Source organism: Hesperophylax consimilis, chromosome 14, assembly GCF_061612785.1.
Source record: "Hesperophylax consimilis isolate HC1 chromosome 14, BYU_Hcon_1.0, whole genome shotgun sequence".
In the NCBI taxonomy this organism is placed as follows: domain Eukaryota; kingdom Metazoa; phylum Arthropoda; class Insecta; order Trichoptera; family Limnephilidae; genus Hesperophylax; species Hesperophylax consimilis.
The window spans coordinates 6,952,843-6,963,826 of NC_142849.1; the positions used below are offsets into that span (position 1 = coordinate 6,952,843).

Genomic DNA, 10,984 nt, shown 5'->3' on the forward strand with positions numbered 1-10,984 from the left:
TTGGAACTTAGATGATGAACAAGATTAGAGATAGATAACTTTTAATAAAAAAACTAAACACCAGCCATAATTTCCTTCTGAGATTGTTGGGTATAGAGCCAGAGAATAGGGTGAACGTGGAATAACTAACATAAGCATTTGAATATTCACTTTTGTAATGCTAGCAATCCGCGTAAGTATGTGTATGCACTATGCCTTATTTCCTCAGTTAAACTCAAAATTAATTCTAATTGTTTTTGTTTACGCAATTATTAATCTTCTTTTAACATTGTGTTTGCATTTCCTATCCTTTTTACCTACAAGTACCTATCATTATTTGACTTTACCCACGTGTATGTGTGATATTTTACAACAATAAAAGTGGCTGTCAAGGCAGTTTATTGATGGAGCTTGTTTGATGAACATCTATTCGTGATCAGTGCAGTTATTATCAACTCATGGTAGAAGTCCTGTGCAGTGAACATATTCGGTTCCCACAGTGAGTTTTGTATCCAAACTGGATGTTATGGAAGCTTGTTCGTGAATTCATATCTCCTGTGAGTGAAATCATACCATCATTATCTTTAAAGAGCATCAAAGGGGTAAGTCGGATTCCTTCCTTACTCCATGTTCACCATCTCCAACCATAGTTGTGTCAACTTCAAAGTTCACAATTAATATTTTACAGTCCACCCTTGATTCGTCCATTGCGATCACAGTTTTTGTGCCCACAATGAAACGAATCAATTTAGGTTGACTTGAGATGCGATAGCTAAAATGTTAAAGGAATTAAATTAGCTAATAGTGAAACAGATGCGGACCTTGAACGCGATGATATTTATACATACAATAATAAACAACCCATTACCAAAATACTTTTCAAACAAAATTATATACAATAAGGACATTCACAGACATAACACAAGAACGTGCAATGAAATTAGGCTACCAAAAAAGGACAATGCCATTAAACACAAAATATTTTACTATAGGTACTCAGGAATGCAATATTATAAAGCTCTTCTGGAAACCATAAACTCTGCACAAATTGATAGATTGAAACTGAACTGTACGAGCCATATTAATCAAAAAAAAATATCATAAAGTATAATATAATTATGTAATAAAATATAAATTAGACATTTGTAAACTTGGATGTACAAATGGCTAAAATAAAACATGACAAAAGAAAAATCTAAGGCACTGTTGTTGCCTTAGGAACCAAGAACGCAGCGGACTTACGCATAGACCTAATATTCTCGATTATTTTTTATGAAAGCATACTAACCCCACACAAATATTGGCAGCGAGATTAAGTTATCAAATTAACTAATAAAACTTTTTTTATGTAATGGCTTAAGCAAAACTTTTGCTTTTATTAAATGAACCCTGGGCCACTTGCGCTATCAAAACATATTGATTGATTGCTACCGCAGGTGCTATGCAGTGCTGGATCTACCATAAATATGCGTAAATAGAACGATAAACCAAGCATAAAATGTAATAAAGCGCAAAGAATCCAATTTTTTTCGAAAATTTCTTTGTTCCAAAAAGTGCCCGAAAAGATAATCATTGTGAATTTTTATAGCGGAACAACTTATTGAGTAAAATCTCAAATTGTAGAATTTAATCATTGAAGACAACATGAACCTTTCTCAAACGAAAAATGTGAAACCGAGAAGGCAGAAAATGATTCGGTCCTATCTAGGAATTGAGCTCTTGACCTCCTCCTTGGCTGGGCGTTGCTCTGATCACTATCTATATGTTAACGCAGCATCAGTTTCATTGGTCAAATCCATTTTACATACTAATATAAATTTGCATTATTCTCTTGAGAGCCAGCGTATCTTTAAGGATACGTTACAAAAATCTTTTGTCTTAATATAACTAGCTATTCTGGGAAAACTAAATTTGAAAGAATATATAAGTTTTATCTAAATATATAAACACATTATCTGGTAAGACGCAACAATTTACAAAAACATAATTTTGCTAAAAACAAGTAAGTTATGACATGACGAAAATAGAATCAAATGGCGCACGGTTCTTTAGCCAAAAGTGATTATACTATATTGTCTACAGTTCAAAATTATATAGAGCTTTGGAAAACAAAATTATACAGTAACCTTGAAGTGATTTTTCACAAAAATTTCTTTATACGAACAATCACGTAAAAATGTAATTATTATTACTATTGTAGATCCGGTCCTGGTGCTTTGATTATTTATTTAACCCACGACCTTTCGATTTACAAGCAAGATTTCTCCCACCAATTGATTGGCCAGATGTACATTGTATCTCCCACTGAGTATTAGTCTGAATAAATGTGAATTTTACCCTGGAGCTATGATAGACAATCAACTAGAGCTATGATAGACAACTTGGTATATAATTACGACGCAATGCCTCTGCTTTGTTTCAGTAGTAATATCGAATCAGATTAAATAAATACATTTAGATTATCCATATTGATTCAGATGTGCGTAGGCTTTTCTCTCTGGCACGGGATTAGGTTCAATTATTCGTCCAATAATAATGGGCTTCGGATAAATATATATGAAATACGGATATTAAGACCTTTTTGAAATATTGTAATTTATGTAATCTTTCATAGCTTACAATGGGAATAATTTTGCCAGTTGTTAATAGAAAAAAAAGGTGCAAACATATTTTGATGTTCTACTTTAATTCAAGATAAGATTACACATCTGCCCTTATGATGGACACTGTAACGTTGTCCGAAACGTTGGCTAAAGAAGGAGTTAACGCAACACGGCATAACACCCCAAAAACAAATAACAAAAAAAAGATAAGATTAACCGAAAATGCGAAATTATGGGAACATAAATAATCACGAACAGAAATAAGTCTTCGTAAATGTATTTATTTTAGTTTTATACTAGAGAAGTAATGAAGTAACGGAAAGCGATAATGATTTTATTGGGATGTTATTCAAACCTTCACAACTTTCAAATTATACTAAAACGAAACAATAAACTCAGTGATGATGATACGTTCAGCTGTGCAATAAATAATTTGCTCATCAGATTAGCGTAGGGTTACACTTTTTAACTTTTGATTAAAAAATGCAAAACACTAATTTTTCTAATTTTTACAAAATTAAATTTACGATTGTGAGCTTTGTTTTTGACTCTTTCTGATAGTCGTACATGAGAAAAGAGGAGAGGTTACAACGCATCTATCGGCGGTATGCCTTCATTAAATCTCGATTTCAATAAAGAATTGATGGTATTGAATAACTGGGTATACGAGTTTACAAATAAAAGATCTTGCCGAAATTTACTACCCTTTTATTTTTACAACACCAGGACACTGTCTTATCAAAATTCCCCAATTCCAAGACTTCACAGTCTCGGAAATAAATACTCTGATCTGGGAGATATATTTCATCTTAAAAATAATCAATATAAATATTGTTTATTTCAATTCTTTTATAGATCGAGACACAAATAGACATCTATAATTTCCGCAATATATATATTTTTATTTTTATTTTGAATATCTATTTATGTGAGACTTCTTATCATTTTTACTAATGTATCTTATTTTATTATATGCTTTTGTTGTAACATTTAATATTTTTTCTTTTTTCGTTGTATTATGTTTCCTTTATTGTTTTAATTTTGTAGAATCTATAATAACTGTGATACTTCTACTATTAAACTTTGTAGTGTGTAAAAGCCCATTAGGGCGTGTAATAATAATAAATTAAATTAGTACAAATAACTGTTGTAAACAAATTGAACACTTACTTGCTAGGCAAATTATAAAGTGGTTTCCCATCAGTGATTTTCAGTATAAAAAAACTACATTGCTTATTGAATCCACTCCTATTTACAGTCAGAAACGCCTCAACATAAAATTCGAAGATGTGCACCAGAAAAGTAATGTTGGAAAGTTGGTTCCCATCGATGATTTAAACTATTAAAAGATGATATAATTTCTAGTTGCAGTAAAAAATAAATTCGAGACGTGCACTAAAATGTCTAACAATTCAATGAATTCATTATTTGAATGTTGACAATTTCGTTTAATTGAAATAGCTTAGGTAATGTGTAGCAATGCTAAATCGATTGTTCGCTTCGTCGCTTCAAAAGGTAAAATCACAGGGCGTTACATCTGCGTAACTTTCAGAGAAAAAACCGTTAAATTATATAAAAAGGGCAGTTTCAAATAATTACAGATTTTACAAAGGTAATACAAAAAATGTGTTGATTCATTTCAATTAACTATATCTCTTGGTGTGATAAAGCAACAGATTAAAGTTAAAAATAAAGAGAATTTCCAACACATTGTGTTTAGTGTGTTAGCAGGAAAAAAGTCTCCTAAAAGTCGGAGCCAGTGGATGTACGTATAGCATCTCCACTTTGAATAATTTTGTGTGGCTGAAAGAAGTAAGATAGGACGAGGAGAAAGAAAAGCAAGAGGTTTGGGGGTACATAGCTATTCAGATCAGGTCAAAAAACATAACCAACGAATTGAAGAAAACCCTAAAAAAAAACACTCGCCAATCTCAACATCAACTTAATTAATTAATTAATAATTAATTCATGAACAAAATTTCATCGGAAAAAAATCGTTAAATCGTCATGTTTAGAGTTGATTTGAGATTTTCCCGGCGAAAAGTATTATAGTTATTTGTTTTGGGGGTATTATGCCGTGTTTCGCTACCTTCTTCTTTAGCCAACGTTTTGGACAGCATTGTAGTGTCCATCACACATCTGCGCATAATTGAAGCGCGAGTCTCGGTCGCACATTTATTTTCCTTTTACTTTGTTTATTTCATACTATTTGCATTCGTTTCAATAAGAAACAAAATATTTCCATAATTTCCTTTTGGTGATCGCTTCGTAATTCTGCCCATAGAAAGTTGTTCTGTCAAATGGCCCGTGATGACCAAAGTCACAGTAATACTATCTTTTTTATTTGGGAACCACAGAAGAAAACCCTTTCCCTCATTTCACAGCGATTGTAAAATATATCTGGTTAGATGTGAATTTAGATAATTACGTGACTTGATCAACACCAGATCGTTATTGTTATTATAAATAACTTCCTTGTCTGAGATTGATTGACCGGTATCCAGGTTTAGATAAGATACTATAATAGTTCATTGTGCCCTGTTAAATTGGTTAATTAATTAAATTGGTTTCCAAAGCTTTCATGTCCCGATTTCCGTATTGCACTGCAAGTTATATTGGGGCTATTAGGTATTTGACATAATTGCACCTATAAGTACACCATATTTCAGATGATTCCATGATAACTCAACACTATGACAATACACCACACATTTAAAAAGTGATAAAAAAACTAACCTGTTAACCTAACCTACGTATTTAACCTAGTTTTTTTTCATCACTTTAAATAACGTATCACTTTTTAAAGGTGTGTTGAATTGTAATTGTGTTGATCAATCCTGTGCCTTTTCAGATTGGTATCGCGATGCATCAGGAGGTTATTTTTATTTCAAAAGATTTTTCAAAGGAGCAATATTCCAAAAAAATAATATATATATATATTTATTAATCGTAATTTTGATGATTTTAATTTAATTCATAGGGTAGGTACTACCGTGATGTTTTTCTAACAGAAATAATTCTAAACGAAATATGAAACAGAACAAGAGATAGAAAAATAAAAACGTAACGGTCTCAACTGGGAATCGAACTCTGGATCTCTGTCTTACCGGGACAACGTATCTAATAAACTTGATTTACTTTAACTAGTGATTCCTGACATTATTTGGAGTAAAAAATATAGGAGAAAATTTTGTCTTCCACGTGTCACTCTTGTGATGTTTTGGACACTCACATAAAATAAACGAAACGAACGTGCTCAAAAAAAAAATTTTGTTTAGACAACGACGGGAGATTTATTGACAGACAGGCCTTAAGTGAACACATTCCACAGGAAGGGATAAAATACAGGCAGTCGAGTTTTGAACTTGGGTGCATTGACAGCCCCGAGAAAGGGATACAAATCAGAAGTGTTGTTTGAAATTGCAGTTAATTATTGAATTCAAATGGTATTAGAGAATATTGCGGAATATTGAATTAAAGTGAAAGATTATTGATCCGGTGTTTGTGTGAAGTGAAAGTGGTTCGACTCAGTGGGAAAACAATTAATAATAATGACAATAATAATAATTGGATAATTTGTAGAGCGCCGTTTTGTAAAAACCCACCTCAGGGGCGCCAGGTGTTGTGCAATCGCGATTGTGTTATAAAGTTGTGTTGATTTAAACGTGATTTCGTATACAGTTCGAACTAGATTGCTTGTCTTAAAAACATGAAAATAATAAAAATATTGATTGCGTTTTAAAATAGAGTGAATGTACTTAAAGGCAGGAAGTGTTTAATCGGGCTAAGTTATTGATTTGGCGAGATGGCATTCTATCCACGGAGACCGAAAACCAGAGAATCAAATAGATTATTAACTGTGGGTTCGAATCCTAACAGATTAGGGAGGTACAATTTTATTTACAGGAATATTTAATTACCCTTTTATAAGCGTAGGGAGGAGGTCGAAAATAAAAGTGATTTAGCTATATAGTGTAACCAGGTAAGTTTCACACGAGGATTTGGAGGTGACTAACAGGGTGAGTTTTTTTATATTATTTATTAAATTTCAGAGGACCCTTTTAATAATAGGATACAACCGAGGTACAGGAACCGAGTTTGCAACGCCTGCAACCCAAATAATCTTCCCATAAGAAGGGATATGCTAGACGCATTGTCAATCAGCTGTGAGCGAGAGACGAGTCAACGACCTTTTCATATATAGGACAAGACGCGGAGTACAGTCAGTCAAAGGGGAAGTTTTGCTAGCGTATGCCGTCCCAAATTGAAAGCGATCGGATGCAACCAGACGGAACAAAATGAAAACTTTTCTTCTGTTATTTGACTTTCTAATTTAATACTTTTCATCTATTATTTGACTTTCTAAGTTACGAATTGGGATGCACAAAAACAAATCTAAAGTCGAAAGAGGGAGATGGTAATCTCCGAAATAAAACTACCAACCGAACAACTTTTCTCAACAGGTATCTTTCGAGAGGTAGGCACCCTCTTTAAATTAAATGCAAAAAATCAAACCAATTATCCGTTTATACCTTACCTGAGAGGATAGGTATTCAGTAGAAGTTACCCATACCTAATACACGAGGATGCTAGTAACCTCATAAAATAAATACTGGAACCAAATATTAAAATACAGACAGTCCTCATCCCAAATTTGGCATTTCGAGTAGACCTTACATATATCTCACATGATAATTGGCTGAATGGGTAGGCACACAACCTATCGTTAATAAGCAGGCAAAATGTCGACAAGATTGTCGTGTGTTATCTATGTATTGACCTAGAAAGGGATGTAAATCCCCGACGGCGTGGGAGTTACAACGTTTTCTGGAGGTGGCACGTAACTTAGGACCTTGCGTGTCACATTTTCGCGACTAGATTCGTGACAAGGGATGTCATGGTTTTCCCCTTCTACACTCAGTAAAGTAGATTTTCCTGGAGGTGTTTGAGATTGGGGCAATTCTGAAATTGGTGATGAGACCTGGTTTTCTTTATTCTGGCGTGAAGGTTGCCGATTTGGAACAAGGGGAGACCCGGCCGGTTGTGATATCCAGACACGCAGATATCGATCGCCTTGCTCAAATTATCATCCATCAGTTTTGTTTGGTAAGAGGAGGAGTCAATCTTAGCTTGAAAAAAATTCATTTCCTTTCCTCTCCTTCCCCTCCCAAAATATATACATGGATGGCGCCGACAACTAACACCATAAACTTATCGTATGTATATCACATATATAAAATCTAACACTTTATTATATTCACATTACCCTACGATAGGTGGAATCGAGTAGCTAGGGGGGGGGGGAGCAGGCGACTTAGAAGATAAGGTTTATGAAATGGTTTTAAAACACAGCGGTAATGGATTCAACTCACTCTATCTCAAAAGAACCAAGGGATACCACACATACATAAATAACTAGGTTTCTAAACCGAGAAACAAAAACCCAACACAACGTTCGGTGAAGCCTTTTTATACTGAACCGTCACGTGAAATGAGTACGTTCAAGGTCGTACGTCACGTAGACAAACTAGGATGTACAATCTTGAAGGGGTGTGTAATAAAGAAAAGACGGCAGGGAGGACCTTCCCTCCCCGGATATATATATATATATAACCAAAGCCTTATGGAAAAGTTACCTACGGGACTTAAGGAAAATTATCGTAGAAAGAAGAGAAGGAAAAGTTTGAAGTAGAAAGGGCAGATCATGACACTCTTCACTCAGCCAAGTAACCGTCCAAATCCTGAATTCAATCCTAGTTGTCTAATACCTACCGATTTTATATGTTTTACTTAAAAACGTCACTGTCACTGGAGACTAAAATATCAATCGGAATCACTGGTTAAAGGAAGTCAAGTACGTCTCTCAACACCCTGTATATATATTTGTAAAATGGGCTCAAATATGCAACATTCGCCCTTGAGGTGTTTTTGCACAAAAACGGCGCTATACAAGTCATCCAAGTATTATTATTATTATTATTACCGTGCTTCCTTACTCGACCGTTCCCAATAATTCTCCCTTTATAACTGGCCGATCTGAAAGTGCGGTTTTACTATTGAGAAGTTTCAAGGAAAAAACTTATATGGTAGCGTTTGCAACTACTCACCTCATTATTGGCAGCTTTTTATATTATATTAACCAGCTCATGTTATTCGTATTATGGTGTATAATCTAGTCTAATAAAAGTGCCCCAGGCTCCCAGACATGCAAGCCGCTAATATTTCAACCGTCAATCAATCAAATAAGAATAATGTTAACAAGTTTGTAGTTATTTGAAAAGGTAGAAGAAACAGCAGAATATTTTTTTAATAGATCCATATTGAAGGATGATAGGTACTCATAACGGGTCAGATACTCATACTCATCGTTGGATGATACTTATAACAGGTCAGATACTTACACTAATCCAGGGATGATACGACAAATCATAACGGGTCAAGTACTCATAATCATCGGAGGATGATACTCCGGGATAGATACTCATAATCATCAAGGAATGATACTAATAATAAGTCAGATTCTCATTCTCATCAAAGGATGATACTCATAACTGGACAGATACTCATACTCATCGAATGATCAGATAATCACAACGGGTCGATTCATATAATCATCGAAGGGTAATGCTCTTGTTAGATACTAATCAAAGAGTGATACGATACTCGATACGATAAAGTGTCAGCTATTTATAATGATCGAAAAGTGATACTCATATTCATCGAAGAACGATACTTTTAACGGGTCAGATACACATACTCATCGAAGTTTGATACTCATAACGAGTCGATTCATATCAAAGTATGTATGATACTGATACTCATCGGGGGATAATTCCCAAGTCAGGTCAGATACTCAAGTAAATCGAAGTGTGATACTGATAACAGGTTAGATCTTACAGATATGTCTCCTACTTCCCCTCCCCACTTCCTTCAAACTCGCTACATATATACCCACAAGTTGGGGATATATGTTTCGGATATCATAAGATGTGCGAAATGACAGTCATGTAGTTCGCTAGTTAGTTTAAAAAATATTTCAGTTGTGTATGCCGTTTTATCAGTTTTTTTTTATTATTTTCTTTTATTAACGCAGTCTTAACTCTATTCATAAAAAAACGACGCTTAACAAATTAGCTAATTATTTTCACCATTTGTTGCATTGAGAATCATTCTTTATCAGACAAGTCATTAAGTCACAAGTCATGTTTATTATTTATCCATGCATTAAATTTAAAGCCGTACCACCAGTACCTACCTACTTTTCTAGAAAAGATTTTAATAAAAAAAACATTTGTTACCGATTTGGCTATAGATAATCATGCCACGGTCAAGATAAAATACTGCCAGGGTCAGATATGAACCATACTTATTGCATAAAAAATAAACAAAGAAATTCAATTATCTTAAATCTTTCTCTCGAAATTTATTAGACTTAAATATCATTGAAAACTAGTTAAACATAATCAATATATTATAAAAGTACTTCTGTTATATCAAAAACGATTATTCTGTAATAAATTTACCTAATGATAGGTAATGCTCGATTATTATTTACAACTGCCCATGGTGCTATACAGGGTGTTAAAGAACGTACTTGGCTTACTTTAACCAGTGATTCCTGTCATTATTTGGAGTAAAAAATTTTAACAAAATTTCGGTCTCCGGTGACTTTAATGTTTTTTTTTAATATATTTTTTTAAATACTTCCACTTATCGTCACTAGTCACTCAAGAAAGTAACCACCAACCTCTCACATTTACCCTAGCTGTCCAATTACCTACTACTGATTTTCTATGTTTTATGTTGAAAAAAAAATCTAAAATGTCACCGTAGACCAAAATTTGCAATTACATGTTTTGCTCCAAATAATGTCAAGAATCACTGGTTACATATAGTAATTAAAGTACGTCCTATAACACTATTTATATCACAAATCAATAATCACCTGAACATAACTTTGTCATTTAATAAAAAAATAACATTTTTTCCTTGAATTATTTTACACATGTAAGTAAAATATTATAAAATGTGGAGTATTATAAAATTTAAAGTATTATAAATGAATAATATTGCTTTAACAAAAAAAAACAAAAAAAGATGCCGAAACCAGGGATCGAACCAGGGACCTTTAGATCTTCAGTCTAACGCTCTCCCAACTGAGCTATTTCGGCTGATGTGTTATCTTACGTTTTGTTGGCTTGCATTCCCGATTAATAATAAAGAACAATGCTGAACATTAAGCGATAAGAAATGCAAAAATATCACGAACTAAAAACAATCATACGCATGAAGGTTATAATATGTGTTATTGTTTTTTTTATCACTTTACACATTTTTTTCAATGATTACCGTTCAAAAGACCTAACTATCGGTGCTATTGGTATATATCTCTCATTTTCAAT

The 10,984-nt window shown here is 33.5% G+C and overlaps 1 non-coding gene across 1 annotated transcript; it reads right to left on the reverse strand.

The window, feature by feature from the left end:
• Nucleotides 1-10,680: 10,680 nt before the first annotated feature.
• On the reverse strand, nucleotides 10,681-10,753 carry TRNAF-GAA (transfer RNA phenylalanine (anticodon GAA)). The gene has a single exon. It is a non-coding gene; the product is annotated as a tRNA-Phe (tRNA).
• Nucleotides 10,754-10,984: the final 231 nt, after the last annotated feature.